Source organism: Drosophila ficusphila, unplaced genomic scaffold (assembly GCF_018152265.1).
Source record: "Drosophila ficusphila isolate 14025-0441.05 unplaced genomic scaffold, ASM1815226v1 contig_198, whole genome shotgun sequence".
Taxonomy (NCBI): Eukaryota; Metazoa; Arthropoda; class Insecta; order Diptera; family Drosophilidae; genus Drosophila; species Drosophila ficusphila.
Genome location: NW_025064092.1, coordinates 2,072,935 through 2,093,479, shown reverse-complemented (window position 1 = coordinate 2,093,479; position 20,545 = coordinate 2,072,935). Strand labels below are relative to the sequence as shown.

Here is a 20,545-nt window from a genome sequence, read left to right as displayed (position 1 = left end):
TTTTCTAATGAATTACAATCGCTGAGCAAATCAAGCGTAGAGTAATTCGTATTTATTATTCAGCTGTTGAATCGTCCCCGAATAAACCCAAGCCCAATTCCCGATCCAAATCGGGCGCAACAGCATTATTGGGCAATCAATCGGGCATCATCGCCCACTCAGTAAGGCATTTATTCACTCGTTCCCCGAACTCAAACACTCGACATTCACTCGGCATTCGCCTGGCACTCGTTTGGCATTCACTCGCATTCGGCATTCATTAGATAGACAATGCCGCATTTTGTGCCCTTCGGAAATGGATTTATTACGGACCACCATCGACGGTCCAAGGATTTTTGCACCATGGTAAAGGAATAAATGATTTTTTCGTTGAAACCGAACAGGGAATTTCGTGTCTCCAGGAGACTGTAAACATGTCGCAAATGCAAATCAAAAGTATGAGTGGGATCGCCTCGGGTATCAGATATTGTCGCTCGATTTCCGCGGATTTACATTTTCCACAGAAAGAGAGAGAGAAAGAGAGAGAGTGGGGGGGTCCTGCTGACAGGATACGACGATTGGCCATCAAACTCGAGCAATTACAACGCTGAATCCATGGAGCCGAAGGCAAACATTCAATAAAGGCTGTAAACTAAGTAAACCAAGTCGGAGCACCGGGCTCCTGACTTACCTTGTACTCTTACACTGCGGGAAAAGCTCTGCACTTGGTCTGGCATTTAAGGAAGTTCAATATAAATGATTTTTTTGAGCAAAGCTGCTACAGAGAAAACCAAAGCCGCATCATCGAATTTCGTTATAGTTTAAAAGTTAACAAACAAATTTATTATATTGAATTAAACTACAGTCGACTCTCGTTAATTCGAAACTCGAGGGACTCTTGAAATATTTCGAATTATCGAGTGTTTGAAATATCAAATGGTTCGAAATTTCGAAATTTTCGAAAGAACTTTGTTATGCTGGCTTGCTTTAAAGCACAGTTCTGCTGCTCACACTGCTCAATAACTTTTTTTTAAGAGAAAAAGTGCATGAAATACTTTTTCATCACTTTCGTTTTGTAGACATAAGCTTTGTAAGGTATCAAATGAGGATCTTGCTTCCTTAACTGACACCTCTGCCAAAGGTTCTTTATACTTTCTAGGGCTCATAGCTAACACCAACTTTTAATATGCATACCAACGAAAGAGTAACAGTAACTGAATAACTACACAAACCAATTCGTAAGAAGTGTGTGCGTCAAAAACTATATAATCAAAACAAAAACAAAGGCAAGTTTGAACTTGTCGCAAAATTTTTTCTCTGCAACTTTGAATTGTCGAGTGTTAGACGCTGATGAGTTCGAATTAACGCGTGGTTTTGTTAAATATCAATGATTTTTTCGTTCGAATTACCAAGTGTATGAAAATGTATTGATTTAGTTCGAAATATAAAGAGATTTCGTAGGGACCTCGTGATAACTTTGAATTATAGAGAGGTTCGAATTATCGCAGGTTTGAATTAACGAGAGTCGACTGTATATATAAATCATTTTAAATAATTATATATTTTTAATGTGCTAAAATTTAAAATAATCTGCAAATTTATAACGAATTTTCATATCAGCTTTAATCCAACACATACATTGAAATAAGATGCAAATTAATTAGCTTCCCTCAAAATAGAAATAGAGCTCCAAAAAATATTTTAGTTTTCAGTTGGCATCCCCTATTTTTTTGAAGTGCTCTCGCAGGCTTTTAATTCTTCTCGAAGAGTCGATGGATTGCACCTGTTGGCATCTTGTATACACAACGATGGCACATAAAATGTAATTATAAAGCATTCAAACATCCGCAAAGGGACGTAAACTTCGCCTGTAACGAGAGGGGAGGGGCACAATGTTGGCCAGAGGTCGGGGGTCAAGGGTCGAGGGTCGAGGTGGGGGGGAGGTGAAAACAAAGTAAGAGACTTAACACTTTGTGCGAACGCTTAACCAGCTTAAAGGAGCCCAAGGAGCCAAAGGAGCAAAAAGGAGCCGAGGAGTCGCAGCAAGTTTTATGAGTTTTTGCCTGGTCAGGCAGATCCACTGCCCATCTCTCTATATATACACCAATATATATATATATGAATGTATGTAAGTATATATTGGTTATATATATTTGCGCATTTTTCTACATAAAACTCAATGAAGCATCCACTGAACTGTCGGGCAGATAAAAAACTGGAGAAACTGGCAGCGGCTGCTGCTGATGTGGCTCCCTTTTGCTCCGCCGCCGCCCCTGCCGATTTCAATTTCAAAATGTACGCTCCATTGGGCAGTGAAGGCATTCCTCCTACCCCTACCCCTTCCCCTCTTCTCCCTCTACTACTCCCCTTTTGGGTGGTTACCACCCCCCTTTTGTGGCCACAAGCACACACAAAAAGTGACATTAAAAAATGGTAGCCACTTGTCAGGCCGAAGAGGCGAAGGCAACAATATTTATCAAAAACTTATCGAGTTGAGGGGGCAGGGGGCAGGGGAAGGGGGGTGTTTCGTTTGGTTGCTATCGCAGCGGGGTCACGCGGCGTATGCGTTATGTAAAATTCATATTCGTAGCCCCCCCGTCGAATAAAAATCAACACAAGAAACAACAGGCGCATTTTGATTGGTTTTTTCGGCGGTTAATTAGAGGACACGTGTCCCCCGATTCGACATTAAAATGCATGACATTTTCTATTTTCCTTTTTTTCTATTCTACTTTTTTTTTTTGAGGCGTCAGCTAGGGAATTCAAATTATGAGCGATGGTTCTTGGATAGAACAATTCTGAGCATTTACAGCAGCGGGCAAAAAAAATAAGGCAACACATCAAAAGCTAAAATTATTTCAAGTAAGCAAAGAAAAATAAAAAAAATATTTTGTTGGAAAAGAAAAGTAGCCATTATTACTTAAAATATTAATTACGGTTTATGTTTCAAGTGTTTTAGAGTGTTAATAAAATTGTTCCCTTAGTTTTTTTTTAATAATAATTGTTAATAATTCATTTTTAAATAAAGGACTTTATCATCTAGTTTTTAAACATTATGCTAAATTTATAATCTATTTCAATGAAAATAATTGTAAAGCATTATTTTTTCCTTTATGAGGATCTAAAAAATATTAATGATGGACAAAACATATAGGAGATACTGGCAGTTAGATGTGTATCCGAATGGGCCATCGATAAATCTCGCCGAAAACCCTCTGAGTTCGCTTGACCCACATTTCGCTTTGAAAGTTCTTTTATTTTTCTTTACTCGGGCCAATTGCGATTTCAGTTAGGTAAGAAACTCGCCCAGATTGTGTTTTGTCCTTTTATTTATCTTACATTTTCCCTCATCTATGTTTTTTTTTACATTTCTTTCTTTTTTTATTTTGGTTTTTACTTTTTTTGTGTGTATGTGTGTGTGTGGAGTTCAGTTGGTGCGTGGTCCTTTTCGCAGTTCTCTTTTCGTTCTGTTAAGCAATCCCTTATCAACGATTATGTCAAATGTTTGGCCACTAAGTAGCCAAACTGCTGTCCACCCAGCTCGTCCTTTGTCCTTTTTTGTTGCTATTTTTTTTTCTTGGGTTTTTCCAGGGGTTTTTCCTTTTGGCTCTGTGTCTTAAGACCGCAACAAGGAGAAAACAGAGAACAGAAACCAGAAAACAGTGGCCGTGTGTGTGTGTGTTATGAATATGAAGTTTTTCGATGGGCGTGAGTTTGGTGGGCTCGAAAAAGCCAAATGTTACCATGTTGTTGGCCATGCATATAGCCGGACTTAAGTGATTCCGGGGGATACGGATTTGGAGTAGGTCAAGCAGCTGCTGTTCGGTTTGGTTTTTGGATCAACACCCCTCCTCCCCCTACCCCCTTTCCCCTTTCCCCCTGCTTCCTCCAAAAAGGCAAGCTCATGTAAATTTTGTAAACTGAGCCGCAGCATAAATTAGGATGAGAACGGATTTGCATGAAAGAGCATCACCGCATCGCCGCATCAGTGCCACGGATGAGCCGCTCCAATACCAATACCATTTCGCCATCTCAGTTTCACTTTCACCAAAAAAGAATCCCCATCGAGTGACGACTACGTGCTACCCACCTGATAATGTGATTAAAATCGATTGTGTTTGCCCCAACAAAACTACCATTGCAAAAATGCAAACGTAATGCGATTCGCGTTGGAAGTACGCAAACTGAAAAAAGAAAATACAAAACATAATACCCACTAAGTTATTGTTTGCCCGACAAAATATCAACATTATTGCGCAACTTGCTGGATTTAGCTAGCAAAAAATTCCAATAATAGCGCGTTTTTTTATACAGAATGCAGAAGGTTTCTATTTTTACATAGCTTTTTGTGCAATTTGCGGAACCTGAACGCACAAATAGAGTATAGATTAAAGTCCGGAAGAGCTAATAATAGCCAATGCATATATGTATTTTTTGTATTTACAGTGCCATTTTCCCAGTTTGTATCTGTTTAAGTTCGGAATAATAATGCAGGACATGCGTTCACGGATGCAGAACCAATAGCAAATCTGTGTTTTTTTTTTTTTTGGATACTCAGCCTTTGTTTGGCAGACTAAACAACAATATTAGTGTGCTTTTTGTGAATTTCGAGAAGGCAGAATATTCGAATAAAGAATATAAAGGGCAGACAGAAATGACCAAATAAAATATGCGAGACATGAAAAAACGAGAAATAAAACATATGTATATGAAATGTCAATAAAGCAATGAAAAATCCGAATGCGAAGTGATTTGATTTGATTTTAATAAAAAGCATGCACTTGTGATGAATTTTAAGATGTGTTTTTAGCTTTCTGGTACTCAAAAGTAGAAGGTACTTGAATTTAAATTGAATTATTTGAAGTGGAAATTGGTAGTTACTAGCTGTGAAATAAATAAAGCTGATGTTTAATACAAGTTTTAGGAAATATAAAACTAAATAAGTGAAGCAGAATCAAGTTCACAATGAAACTAGTTAAATTATTGTTATATACTTCATAAAGCCTTTCAGATTAATTTTTCACTAGAATAAATCAATTATTGTGCTTGAAACAAATGAAGTTAAATTAATGAATTAACACCAAACGTATGTTTTATATGATCTGCCAATTTAATTTACTATCTGTAACTTGAAGCGGAAATCTCTCGAATGGCGAAATCTTTGGTGAATCGAGGCAACCCCGATAATCGGACATATTGAGGTGGGTAGTCGGTTATGCGTTTTGGCTTTCAGGCAGCTCGTTACGTGGATTGCCTCATGCATAAACATGACACTCAGTCAACGCCAGTGAATCAACCATCCGTCCACCATTTCCAACCCCAAGCCCCAAACCCCAAGCCCCAAGCCCCAACCCCTCAACATCCATCCCCATTCCACATCGAAAGTCCTGGCCATACGATTTCCATTCCCGAGATGAAGCAATTTGTGCCTCTGTGATTTTGTATCAATTGCTGAGGGGTTTCGCAACTCCATGCCAGGCCACGCCACACGGGAATTGCTCATACGCCGCGTAAGCCGTCGTCGTAATAAATTCTTAGCGAGTTGTGGCACCTCTTCAGCCGAAAACCGATTTATTTATCGCCCGGCCAAAAGCCAAAAACCCTTGCCAGTTTCGCAAGGATACAGCGGCAGGAACACTCACAATAATAAAGGTCATATATCAGTTGGGAAGTCGGGAAGACGTCTTTCAGTCTTCCTGTTTGTCTTCGATTCGAATCGGGGATTGCCTGCCGGTGATTTATATATCGCCAGCCAACCAAACCCTTTGCAGACTATGCAAATAAGCCGTGGCGAAAAGAGAGAGGGGAGAGCGAGGGGAGCGAGGGGGGATTGAGCGGTTTGTGTGAAATTCAATTAAAAGAAAACTGTTTTCCCTGCGAAAGGCATAATGCAATTACGGCCGTGGAACGAGCATACACACACATATATAGTACACACACACACACACACACACATATCCTTTAGTCTCCGGCGGGCAAAGCACAAAACCGTAACCGAAAGCAATAAAATTATTAAGCCACACTCGAAGTGAAAGCGAGTGAGAGGGAAAAGTGTGGGGGGAAAAGCGAGGAAAATAAAGTGAACGCTGGGGAAAATGGGGAGCACACATGACACGGGAATTGGAGAAGGGGCGCAAGAGGGGAGGGGGGAGGGGGAGGGGGTAGGTATAAGGACTGGGGATCCTTCGCCTTCTGCATGAAACATGATGCAATGAACGCAATCACCAGGCATTATCATCTTTTCCCTCTGCTGGAAAAGCGACCAAAGTGAAAAATCATTCGCAGAGACGTTGAATTTTTAATGCACTTTGACTCTCTCTTGATTTTTGCCGCTTTCCTGTTATTCTTTTATTTTATTTCCCGACTTTAAATGTTTGTTTGTATGCAATGGCGGTTTTTTGAGTGCGCCACGTTGCTTACGTAATCTAGTAGCTAGCTTTTATTTTCGGCCACCTGCTTGCGGATGCTTCAGCTTCAGCTTCAGCTTCAGCTAGTTAGCATTCGAATGGGTCCACCAGGCGTATACGTAATGCGGCGCACTCTCCTTCGCTCCTTCGCGTTGGAAATTGCGTAGTGCCGCTGGAACATTGAGGCAACCAAATTGCCAGGCATAAATTTACCACGAATGCTGTTCTGGGGTCCTTTAAATTTTACTCCGGCCTGCGACATTTCCATGGAATTCATTTGTTCTGCCTGCGGAATGTCTGTCCCTAATGGAGATATGGATCATCATTTATAGAAACTAACTCCACTGGGCGTATACGCAATGCGGGTGGGACGGGGGGGCCTACTGGGCGTATGCGTAATGTATGGGCATTTAAGCAAGCAGAGCGAGGCAGGTGGTATGTGGCCCGAAATTAATTCAACTCCCTTTAACCTCTGCTGGAGATGTGGAATCATTTATGGGAACCCCAGGGTTCTATTTCCTCGAATTCAAGTCAGTGATGTGGAATTATTTATGTACTAATTTTACAAAATATACAGGAATGGGTAGGTAAGGAATGTAGGGTATTAATTTCACAAGAAGTAAGCTAAAGTTATTATCACAAGATATATGGTTATTTTTTATAAGAATTCTGAGGTTAGAACAATTAAAGAGAGTTCTTCCTTAAATAATTTAAACTACAATATTAATTTATATTTATCATTTTAGAGCAATCCTTTCAATTTTTAAATTCGATCATTAATCTGCTTTACTTGAGTGTTCTGTGAATCTATTATTATTATTATTTGTTTTGCACTTACAATTGGACTCAGGTGCTCTCTAAGCTCAAGTCAATCCTGCTCAACTGATTCATGGCTCCAATCAGGAATCCCTCACTGATTCCTTCCGCCAAATATATTGACTTAGAGTTCTCTATCGCATCGCATCGAATCGAATCGAGTCGAATCAAATCAAAGGAAAAGAATGAGGGAATCGGTGGGAATGGGATGGATGGGATCGATTTAACCCCATTCGATAGGCAATGCAATGGTGGCGATTACCTATCGCTCTTGCTGTCTGTGGTGGTGGCCAAAAGTGGGTGGTGGGTGGTGCTGATTTAAGGACTCGCGCCCACAGGCCTTGCTCCAAATGTGCGATGGCTTGTCGACTGCTGCCTCCTGTCTTCGCCCTTCGTCCTTCGTCCTTTTAGCTAGCTACTAGCTACTAGCTGCTTATCCCCCCGCTTCGCTCAACAATTTTTCAATGTCGGAACTTTTTGTTTCTTCTTTTTTTCCCACTCTTTTTTTTTCCTTTGCTGTCGCTTTTGGCTCGGCCACCTTGCCACGGTTTGAAAAATTGAAAAACGTTTTAATGGCAGCGGCAATGGAAATTAATGGCCATGCCGTTGGTGGCTGCCAGTTGGCGGGCGTTTAATTTTGCTCAATCGCATCCAAACGCCATATTACGCATACGCCGCGTGTTCGCAGCGGAATAATGCAATTGGCGGCGGTAAAATGAGGCGGCGTGGATTGGCCCGAATTGGCTTAACACTTCTGAAGCCGAGATAATATAGCATTCCCACTGGACGTGCCGCTTCGTTTAGCGAAAAATTGCCAAAGGGAATTGCAATGGACTTTCAGTCGAATTAACAAAATAATGGATGATTACGCTTGATGAAGACATTCCAAAAAAATACTTAAAAATGTGAAAAAAGAATATAACGAAGTTGAATTACAGATTATAGAAATATTTTTGATACTTTATCTTTATATTAATCATATAATTATTATATCAAATTCAGAAATGTGTAAAAAACATACAAATTGTAAGACACAAATAAAGTAAACTTATTATGCCGCAATTCCTCTCATTGGAATTTTTAAATTGCATTCCTATAAAATATATATTGAGTATTTAAAACCATATTAATTATTCGAATGCAATTTACTCGCTTTCAACATGCAAACTCCAGTTTAAATCCTTTGAAATTAATCACAATGACTGCCAGAAGCCTATAAAACCAGCATTTATTTATTTAACAGTAGTATTAAATATTCGCAAGCCCTTCGAAGGGAATAAAACGAGATGTGGGCAATATGTAAAATCAAGGACGTTTACCAAAAGTATCCTATAAAATATGCATGCCCCAAAACTGTTCGTCTATCTTTAGCGAGATGTATTTTAAAGCCAATTGATTTTTCGAACCGCCCTCCCCGTTTTTGTTGGCCAACAAACAACGAACGCATAAATAAGTTATTGACAAGTGCCGATTCGATTGGCTTGAACATCGCATCGAATGCTTCGAATGCTCCGAATACTTCGAATGCTGCGAATGCTTCGAATGCTGCGAATGCCGTTGTGCCATTCAAAATTTGCTAATCCAATTCGAGGCAACAATGGCATCCTAACATCCGCCCATCACTTAACCACACACACACACACACATAAAGGGGAGGAGGTGGATACAAGCTAACCTGTCTCCCATTTACATTTCCATTTTCACTTTCATTCACACCGACACACTTCATTGGATTGGCCCCTTAATGCCTTTGCACTTAATTGCACCGCTCAACCAAAAAGCCGAGCAGGCGAGCAGGGATACAGGAACCAGGCTCCAGGATAAAGGACGAAGTGCCAAAAGGAGGCATAATTATTTAACGCCTCGCATCAATCAACTTTTGTCTGGCTGTAAAGTGTAAGCTAATTAGCTTAAATATTTAATTGAGGCGGAGAAAGAGGGGAAAGAGAGGAAAGAGGGGAAAGAGGGGAAAGGGGGAAGATGAAAGTATGCAAGGAGCATCATTTCGCACCCACAGAGAGAGAGCGGCACGCACACACATAATTGGCATCAACTCGTTCGGAGGTTCACTTTTCCTCCCCTTTCCCTTCCCCTTCCCTCCTCCCCCGAAAAAACCCCAACAGCTTCTTCTCGTTTTCGTCCTCTGCCTGTCAATTCAAATTCAAATGATGAACGGTAAGCAGTTGTTGGGTAAAAAGGGGGAGGGAAAGGGGACAGAGTGGGAGGGGTTGAGGTGAATGGTGGGCGGGGGGCGGGGGCTAGGTCACAGTTAGTCAGTCAGGACCCCCGCATGTGCGTCAAATTACTTCCGCTGGATTTGAATTTGTTGTTAAGACCGGCGACACAATGTGCACACGGAGAAAAAAGGTCATTTCAATTCACAAGAATACTTTTTACTTTTCATTTGAAGATGCACAAAATTTCAAACAATTAATTTTTAATTTATAAGTACTCAGCTAAATAAACTTTATAGTGGGCTTCACCTTGAAACAAAAAAATATTAAAATTAAATTAAACTATTCCTATATCGATTTAAATTTTTGTTTATAATTCAATGAAATAATTTTCCTAAATTAGTTTTTATAAGTATACATTTCGTTTGCAGTTATTCAGTTAATCTAACTAAATTTGGCATTTATGATTCCCTTGTAATTTGTTGTCAAATTACAAATAAAAATATGAATAATAATGTTCTCTGAATTCATATTTATTAAACATTAAGCAGTTTAATTGTTGCAATAATTAAATGCCATATTGTATTAAATCTTTATTGATAAGATTAGATGGCTCTTTCTCTTATGGCTTTTCTCGCCGTGCAGCGACCAAAAGAAAAGGTAACCAGCTCAGAAAAGGACTCAGCTGGCTGAGCTTGTTTCCATCAAATGGCACATGCACACGAATACAAATGCAGATGGCGAATACGAATACGCACGCACACACACACTGAGGCAGACGCACTCACACAATTACGCGAATGACAGGAAAAGTGAGCACAATGCGCACGAAGGCGTAAAAAGCAACAGAAAAGGCAAAGTGCCGCAGCAGGAAGCTCAAATGTGTATGCAATGAGCGAGGCGGAGTGAAATGGAAAAAATTATAAAATACGCTGGCACACCCACACAACCGTACACGCATACACACATATAGAGAGCACTCATACAATCGCAGGACTGGCAGATGAATGCCAATTAAGCCTACACTTGAACCCCCAGCTTCGTCGAAGGACGAAGGACACCGAATGAATGGCGAAATGCCGCGAATGCTCGCTCCTCTCGCTTGGCAATCAACAAAAGACGCTCGTCGAAATAATAAATGCGTTAAAAAAGGCAAAGTACACAGACACGAAAAACATATAGTCCTCGCACGCATCCACACACACACTCGCACACACACTAGCACACTTGTGCACACAAAGAAATATGATTTTCGTCTGGCGAATGAAAGGTAATGCCATATTTGACTTGCAAACATTTAATTAAAAATGTTTAAGGTTGCGCGGAGAATATGCATGCCCATATTTTAATTACTGTAAGCCGATGCGAAAACAAACAGAATGCAATGAACTATTAAGGATGTTTAATCAGAACATTTATTGAGTGCTTTAAGTACATTTTTGCAAAGAGCTGAAATTACAAGCAATTTATTTAAAAATATGGTTTGAAAAATATATAAATATCCTACCTCCCTCAAATTTCTAAAGATTTAAGAAGTAACATTTTTTCGCAACACTTGGTATAAAAAGAATCCTACAAAAAATGTCTGTGTAAAAAATCAATTTGTTTTGAAAAATATCTTTGACCTAGCATTTTTTTGTTCCTATTCCCAAACATTTTCTTTAGGCTTGAATTTCACGGCCATTAAACAGGCGAAGATGAAGTGCTTTTTAAACCGAATTTAGAGCCCATCGATCATTATTTCGGACTGATTTTTTCGGTGTACAAGCCTCCTGACAGGCTTACATGTGTTGGTTGTTGTGTAAAATAAAAGAGCAGAGGGCAGGGGCGTGACGAAGTGCGTCTGAAGGTGCCTCACAAGAGGGTCAAAAGAGGGGGGAAAAGGGGAGGGGGAGGGGAAGGGGGACTGTGAAAACAAGCCAACTCAAGTCAAGTCGAGGCGCAAACACAAAAAGGGAAATTGTAATAAAAATAATTGACAACTATTTGACATGCCTCATGTCCGCACACACGCAAAAGGCCATGCAAACACACACCCTCCATAAAGAAAGGGGGAGGGGGAGGGGGGAGGTGGGTTTCGGTGGGCGGTTCGGTTCTCATGTGTGTGCCTTTTTTTCATGGACGCCCGTGGGTCCCTGGTGTGCATTTAGAGGGGCTTCTTCAAGTCATTTGGCTGCCTTCGAGTGGGGGAAACAGCCCCCCTTCAAAAAAAAAAAAAAAAAACAAAACTCATACCCTCGATGGTGGACCACTTTTTTGGGTATATAAGGATGATATTTCATCGGAAGCTAATTGATGGATGCTTCCTAAATTATGCTTTCCGCACTTTCCTGCTTTCTTTTGTCCATATTTTAAGGCAAACTTGAAATTCAGCTTGATGATTTAGGGCCACATAAAAGGTTTGCTATGTTTATTCACTAAAAATAAGATTTCATTTATGTTTGCTTTAAAAAGTTGTAAGACATATTCAAATTTTAATACCTAATTAATTGGCTTTCCCTTTTATACTGTATCTGTATTTGTTATTAAGTTCATTAAATTTTGAACTTGATCTTAAGTAATTTTTAATTCAGTTCATTTTTTTTCAGCTTCCATCATATATTTTTAAAAAATACAAATTAATTAAATAGTTTACTATGAAACGAAAAATCCACCATTTTGTACTCCTTTCGTTTATTTATTATGCAACACTTTTAGATAATTCTCAAGTTTAGAGTCCAGAATGGTTTAAAAACCTTTAAAAAAACACATTGAAAGTGCTTTGTATATTTTGTATAGTCTATATTGTTTTCCTATTTTTTGATGTACAACTTAGCTTCATTTACCTTGATACTCTTAAAGTAACAAACCTTCTTGGAATGTCGCAAACGGAAGGAAGTGTTTTTGGAAGCGAAGAGAAAGTGTTGGGAACGACAGAGGGGTCATTCTATTATGACCCCTGACCCGAGTCGAAAATGTGTTTGTGCAAGGGTCTGCAACCCTTTTAAGGCGAACCCAGTGATTGATTGCAGCTGCGCCGAGTGAGGCATACAATCAATTTCTGGGCACTGGCGTAATTAAATAAAAATCGTCAAAAAAAAAAAAGCAGAAACCATCAAGATTCATTTTTGCATAACGCAGTAAATTATGTTTGATTGATTCGCTGTCCAAGATGAAACAAAAAAAAGGTCGAGGAAGGAGTTTTCGTGGGTGTGGGTATTCGTAGGGGGTTTGTGGAACCCAATCAAAATGGAAATTAATGGTAAAGAGTGTCTGTTACTGGGGGAGATCCGCCATTCGCCATTCGCCATTCGCCATTTGCCATTTACACCAGCGGCCATTCGAATGAAACACGTTCCGGCTAATAGGCACGTACCACGCAGTAGCCAAGATGCGGCGATAAAGCTGGCTGGCAAATGAGTTAGTTGCCGCTTTCTCGAAGGGGACAGCCCTTCGGAAATGGTGGCCAGAAGTCAGTCCTCTCACCTTCTCCATCTCCCCATTTCCCCTCGAGAAAGTCACTCAGCCAAGCCGAAGGAGCCAAAAGGAATCCAAAGGACCCAAGACCAAGTCGCTTCGCTCCAGCTTAACGAAGGTAACAACGATTTTTATGGTTCTCGGTATTTGGCTTCACGGGTAATCGAAAGTTAAGGTAAACAGAGACCCCAAAAAAAAAAGAAACGGTAGAAATAAAATTCAAGTAAATGGGTGAAAGAAGTGGAGCTTGAGTGGATGGTTTTTTTTTTTGGGGGGGAAAACGGAAGGAGCTTGTTAAAGGTTTAATACAAAACAGACAAGGCGAAAGTAAGACATCTAAAGGTTAAATTAGATGGAAAGAAATTAATAAATGATACTATAAAACAAAAAAATATTATAGAACACAAAAGCATATTGAACTGATTTAAATAAAGAACTGAGTTTGAATTTAATATTCGATTTGAAATCCTTCGAATATATAATTGTTATCCCATTTTTTTCCGTAATCTTTTCTATATTTCACCCCATTCACTTTTCCATTATTCTCACAAGCGGGTGAAAAAATCGCATTGCGAAAACATGCAGTGCTCAACCCTTTTTTTAAGCGATCAAATCTCCACTTTTTCACACATCCCCGACGGGCTCTTTTACATTCTCAGCAGCGTAATAACATTTATAAATAATCTCTATAAAACCCCTTTCAACTTGGCATCCATTACGGACACATTTGTCCGCACAGCAGACTCGTTCGTCCGTTCGTTCGTTCGTTTGCACGAGGACACAGATCCTGGCAGACCATAAAATCAAATCAACTGAAAAGTAACAAAAAACTTGGCCAACTAAATGCAATTTATGAAAAACGCACACACTATCGGTGTCGTCCAGTGTGCGTATACGTAATATATATACATATATATATCTGTTTGTATGTGTGAGTGACAGTCCGACAATGAAGCAATGCAGCCGCTCCTTGGTTGTCATGTGTGTATGTGTGTGATTTGTGTGTGTGTGTGGATATACTGAGTGCATTTTGTGCGTTGGCAGCTCATCGTTGGACTTTGTAATTTCATTAGGGCAGTAGGACAAACGCTCACAGCCACAGAAAAAACACACCCACATACACACACACCCAACCCAGAAGAAAGGAAAAAATCGGTTATCTTAAATTCTTCCATATATTCACCTCAAATAAAAACCGTATGAAAACAAAGCTAAAACTCAATTTAAAATTATTTAGATTTTACTTTACCTTGGTCTCCATATATAAAATTAAATAAAACAAGCTAACAATTATCAAGATTATGGTATATATATAAAACTGTTATAGATTCCTTCTAGTATTCAAAATCAAATTAATTATTCCAATTTGTTGCCCAGTTTTATGTTATTAAATTGTTAAAAACCACAAGACATTTCTGTAAGAACCTTATTATTGTTTTTCCATTTTTAAAATGTCCTTATGGTAAGCCCACACAATATTTTTAGAGCTTTTATATTAGGACAAGTGTTGAGCCACGGGAAAATAAAAATGTTTGCCTTTTCCCCTGTGCACAAATGCATTTAAGTTGAGCGAAAACACACACTCACACACACACACAGTCGCACAAACACACACGAACCAAGTAAGGACGTGTTAAGGATCTGAGCTGAAATTCAGTTCACTTTCACTTTGGGGCTCAAGCCGGAAACGCCTCCCTATTACCCCGTCCCCCCTCTCTCTCTCTTCCCTTTTCCCCCTTTTACCCCCTCCCCACCCCCCTGTTTTCCGAGTGCCATTCAATCAATAAAAAGGGAAATCTCCGCCCGGCGTGGCATAGTTTTCCATGCCAGCTGCGAATGCACGATGAAATCAAAAAGGCTTTAACAATACTTTTCGTCTTATGCGCGTACCATATTATGTAATTGTAGGGCTCACACACAGGCACACACCAACACTAATACACACATACATATTAACACACACAGTGTGGCACAGAGAGTGCTGTGTGTGTGTGAGTTTTATGCTTGTGTGGGGGAGAAACACTTCATTTCTTGGCATTTCCTTTTGGCATTCGCATAAAGAGAGACGCAGAGACGCACACACATGGTCTTCTAGCTTTTTATTATTATTGCTGTCACACACCCACACACACACACACACATGGGTTGGGGCAGAGAGAGTCCTTTACACAGATACATTCACACTTACTAGCAAGATGTCGTCTGCTTGCCATTGTCCTTCCTCATAGTCGGCATCTTTGGCATTTTTCTTCTGCTCTCTCTCGCGTCTCCTTCTCCGCCACGCCTCCCCTTCTCCTTCTACTCCTTCGCCTTCTTTTATTCTTCTACTTATTCTTCTTCTTCTTCTTAAGCATTCTGCAAATGCGATTGTCTGTGTGTTGGTGTTAGTGTGTGTGTCTCTTACTTTTGCCGCTTCTGCTTTGGTGTTTATTTTGTGAACATTTCGAATGTGACTGGCCGAGTGTCATTTTATTCGCTCTTTCTTCCCCCTCTATTTCATCCAGTCTCTCTGTCTCCGGCCTTCTCTCTTTCATATCCTTAATCTGCCAAGATTGTTACTGTGTGTGTGTGTTCGGGTGTGTGGGTGTGTGCGAGCGAGTGCTTGTGTCATTGCCATTAATTAAACACGTTTATGGCCGGGAAAGGCCAAAAAATAAAAGCGGCAAAAAAAAAATATAAATAAAATGGGCTGCAGAGGAAAAACAGAAAAAAAAAAAGAAAAAGGAAACAAGACCTAAAATAAAATAAAAGCCCGGCAGGCGAGTAGCCACTTTGCACATTAAATTATCGATTATGACATTCATTCACAGCTCCGAACGAAAATAGCATCAACAGCAAAATCGGCAGCCAATCTGGCTAAAAAGCTCCAAGACCCCCCCTCTTCATCTCCTTTCTTCCACCCCCCAATCCAACCCCCCACCAACATTGAGTTCTCGCCCATGAAAGTCACCAAACGACCAGCGGCGAGCAAACAAACAAGCCAACATTTCCAGGCGGGCATACACGGCGTATGGGCAACGTCAGTGGGACACAGCCGTCAATGGGGATTCCCCACGTCCGCCGAGTGTGTGTAAAAGTATTGGACAAGTTAATAGCATCGACAGATAGCCCCTCTAAATAACAAATATTGTTCCGTACTTTAAAGTACAAACATTCTATTTAATTTCTATAAATATTGCCCATACGCCATATAAAAAGTTACTTAGTAAAACCAATTTATTTTTATTAGAAGGAGAATAATTTATAATTTAATTAAAATTTAAAGAAATCAACCATCTGTAAAATGTATATTTTTACTTTCAAAATGGTATACATCTATTTTCAAAAGGCCACCACCAAATTAAAAGTGTTTATTTCACTACCGTGTATAATTGAAGTTAATTTCTACAAATAAATTAATTTGAAATACTCAATGTGATTAAAGAGATGTGAAAACTTGAATGACTTAAATCAATCAATTAAATTAAGTGGTATATCTTATTGTTTTGACCAGCACTGTGTTTTTGCCATGCACACGTAGAAATGTGTGTCCTGTTGGGACAGGCAAATTTATATTCGACAAGCGACAAATGGCAGAATGTTGTGAGCAGCAAAGCGAAAGTTGCATTCCGGCCATTTTGCAACGCCGAAATTTACAGCGATGTGGCAATTAAATTAAACTGGCTCTCGTATTTCCATTAATTAAAATGCAACCATCGGTCAGCAGCCAAATGCGATTTAATTAGTAACTTTAACTATGCACCGAACAGTGTATTTCCTTTTGCTCCCAATCGAAAATAACAAGTGCAATCAGCCAAAATATTGATCAAAGTGTAATGTATCGGTTAACCGCTTCGTTAGTCCATTAATTAACCATTCGTGAAATATTTTTAATTGGCAACAGGAGAACATCTTTGCAAATAGTTGACCATGATGGAATCTTCGAATTGCATTTCCAATTACGCTCAGTTCTAACCCAAATTGAGGTTGATTCTAGCTTCATTATTAAATTACTTAATTAAGCGCAATTATAGCTGTTATCCTTGAAATAACTTGAAATAGTTACGGGTAATGGAAGAGATTTTACTAGTGAAATGTTTTGTCAGTTCAATTAACCATGATACTCTTTAGACATTTTAATTGTCCAATATAAGATTTAATTGAGTTTTTGCTGATTTCTAAATAATATTTTTGATTTGTTTAATAAAGCTAATAATCAAAATGTATGTTGTGTTCTAGTTTTGTATTGCTTATAAATAAAACAATTCGAGACTTGTGTTCTATAGAAAGTATACACATCTTTCAAGCGTAAATCCCACATAAAAAGGAAAAGTTGTGCGACTAAAATTTATGGTTTTCCGAAATACAAATACAAATACAACAAAGGCACACATGAGGACCCAAAAATACGCAAAATTATTGCCCGCATTCCGACACAACACCCATAATCACTCAATTTTCAAGCCAACCCCTCATCAAATTCCCGACCCTACGGCAGCAAAAATTCTCGACTTTGAAAATTCCCATACAAGAAAATATCATTAGGGCGGAGCAGCAAAAAAAAAAGGGAAAACTTTATTAATAATGAAGCTAATAGAGTTTTGAGGACCGCCTCCGCCCCCAAATTGCAACCCCTCCCCCCTAAAAAAAAAAAGAAAATAAGCAAAGAAATTACAGCCAACGCAAAAAAAAAAAAAAAAAGGAGAAAGAAGGGAAAATTTGGTCAGTGGCTCAAGGAGCTGTAAAAATAACAAGGCGCAGACAAGAGGCGGCAGTGGCAAAAGGCCTAAATCGAGGGTGGCACAAGGACTGTCACACAGACAGGCACACTAGCACACACACACACACGTCCATACACCCATACTGGGACACCGACTGGCACACACACCAAAAACGATTGAGTAATTTTTTTCTTTTTTTTTTTTTTTTGTCCCCCTCAGTCACACAACTTCATTAGGGTCGAATCGAGATGAATATGAAGAAGGTTCCTGGGGATTCTGGCGGAGATTGGCTCTGGATGTCGTGTTATATAAATAAAAATACTGAATTGCGGCTATGGAACAACTGGCAATTAAATGTTGGCATTAGTTTTGCGTAATCTGTCAACTAATTGGAACAGAAACACCCACACACACGCACACACACGCACACTCACTGAGTTCAGTCGCCTTGACTTTGGGGCCACAAATTGGATTAGAAGAAGACTGCATAATTCCCACTTAACAAATGCTACAAAAAATCAAAAAAAAAAAACATTGGACAGGGAAAGCAGCCAAATATATGCAGAGCAAAAATATACTTTAAGCATCTATATATATTATAATTTACATGTACGATTTTGGTTAGTTACATCTGCTTTTTGGTTACATTTCACGCACATTTGCAGCATTTCTTCATCCTTGTTGTCGGTTTTTATAGTTGTTGTTGTTGTTGTTATAGTTGTTGTTGTTGTTGTTGCTGTTGAAGTTGTTTTCGATGCTGTTGTTGTTGTTGTTGTTATTGTTGTTGGCTTTGTAATTTCTTGTTGTTCTGTTCGCACTCGTGTTCAAACCGCACAGGAACAAAAAATCTCAAAAAAAACGTTAACAATTGCACATAAAATATTTATTCCTCTTCTTTGACGGAGGCACATCTATTGAATATATATTTTCTTCAGCTTGGCTGCTTGGGTTCCGGTTTTTTTCTTTATCTTTAATTCTTTTTTTTATGTTGGCACTTGAGCACTTTGCTTATAATTTTCTTTTTTTATTTTTGTGTTGGCTAAATGTTGCAAGGGACTTGAGGAACAAGAACAAAAAATTTTTGGGGGTCTCCTGGCGTTTTTTGAATCCTTCAGTTCGTTTCGGATTCGGATACGGATTCGGAACTTGAATTCGTCGGGGAACTCGACTTGGTTTCGGTTTGGTTTGGTTTGGTTTTTGGGCTTCTGGCTGTGACTGTGACTGTGGCTGTGGCTGTGGCTCGAGAGGACTGAAGAAGACCACTCAGAGGGCGATGATGATGGGAGGCGAGCGCACGCTGGCTCCGCACCACATGACCGCACAACACGATTGACAGTTTGGCACTGAGCGCCGACGAGCTGGAGCAGGACCACCAGGCCAGGCCATGCCAGGAGCTGCCAGGACGGCCAGAGCTTATCACACGGCCGAGAAGCGATAAAAACCGAGAACGGAGAACCGAGGACCGAGAGCCGAGAGTCAAGCCCGAAGGCGGCAGCAAACCCAACAAAAACAAACCGAATGGCCCGAAGACCCGAGAGTTCTTTATTGGGTGGCCAAAGGGGGGTAGAACCCAGGGGGGTGGAACCAAAGGGGGATGGAACCAAGGGGCGGTGAAACCAAGGGGGAAATATGCGCGACTGTTACAAAAAAAATTTGTAGCCAAGCCCAAAGCCAAAAGCCCTGTCGCCTCCGCATCGCCACCCGCCGGCCACCCACTTTCCCACCCACTTTGCCACCCACCTCGCCGCACATTCACGTTCCCCGCTCACTCACACATTCATTGAGGAAAGCCCAGCATCAGCGACAGGACTCCAGGCGAGGCGCGGCCCAACGAAGCGCAGCCAACCGAGCCAGGAGCCACCAGCTAGCAGCCATCAGCCAGCAGGCAGCAGGCAGCAGCTAGAAGCCAGCAGCCAGGAGCAAACCGAACCGAACCAAACGAACCAAAAGCGAACCCATAGCGAACCGAACTGAAGCGAATGGAATCCAACCCAAACGAACCGAACTGAACTAAACCGAGTGCCCATTCCGCCGGCAAACAGGAACAGCCCGTTGGGAAATGGAGCAATAACATCCGGGGGATTTCGGGAAGCAGAGATTAGTAGTATTATGCTCGCAAATTATTCAATCGGAACTCAACATTTTTCAATCGAATAGGAAACAAAGTGAAACTATTATTTGATGGCTTCTTTCTTGGACTAGCATCCATCTTTTGTTGGTATTTTTTTTAATTTTAAAATGAATTTAAATAAAAATTTTAATTTTATGTTTTAGAAATAATAAAACATAAAGCAAAAGGTATTCAAACATATTAAACACTTAAAAATAAGTGTTATTTTACACGAATAGAACAAATTGCATTTGAATAAAAAATAAATAAAAAGTAGTTATATATTTTCTCACTTACCATTAAACATGTGATTCTATATTTTTTTCCTTTGGCAAATACAACAATAATCGACGGGGAAAATAAACATGTAGCAGGAGTGTAGTATGCATGTCGGATTTTCAAAGTCTAATAATGCATAAATATAACTTTCGATTAAATAAACATGCAAAGTTAATAACCGAAATGCCATATTTACATTAACAAATGTTAAATTACAATTAATTACAAATAAAGCACTAAGAATTTTAAAGTACCTTGCCAGCACTTTTGCACTTGTATGTATAATGTATATTGAATATTTGTTTAAACTGTTGTTCAAACTACCAACTGTGTACTCTCTTAAAATAGTCGCGGAAAAGCTTAGGAAAATGTCAGGTCTACTGGGAGCCAGGAACTTTTCCAACCGCCCACCTGCATACATTAAAGTTGCACGCAGCTCCCAGCTCCATTTGGCAGATGAAACTTGTCCGGATTTCCAATTAAGACAATAAGAGAATCATATCCGAGGACAGCAAAGAAAAACTCAAGTGGCCGCTGGTGGAATTGAATTGAATAAAGATAAAAAATATTTGTCTGCCGCGGGCGATGCGCATTTCCCAGCGGGGACAAAGCCAACAGAAGACC

At 39.8% G+C, this 20,545-nt stretch overlaps 1 protein-coding gene across 1 annotated transcript in view; it reads right to left on the bottom strand.

The window, feature by feature from the left end:
• Nucleotides 1–18,861, bottom strand: part of LOC108094640 — a 54,624-nt gene extending 35,763 nt beyond the window's left edge. Inside the window, 1 exon segment of the mRNA XM_043207346.1 lies at nucleotides 18,190–18,861. The gene's annotated coding sequence lies outside the window, so the exon portion shown is untranslated.
• Nucleotides 18,862–20,545: the final 1,684 nt, after the last annotated feature.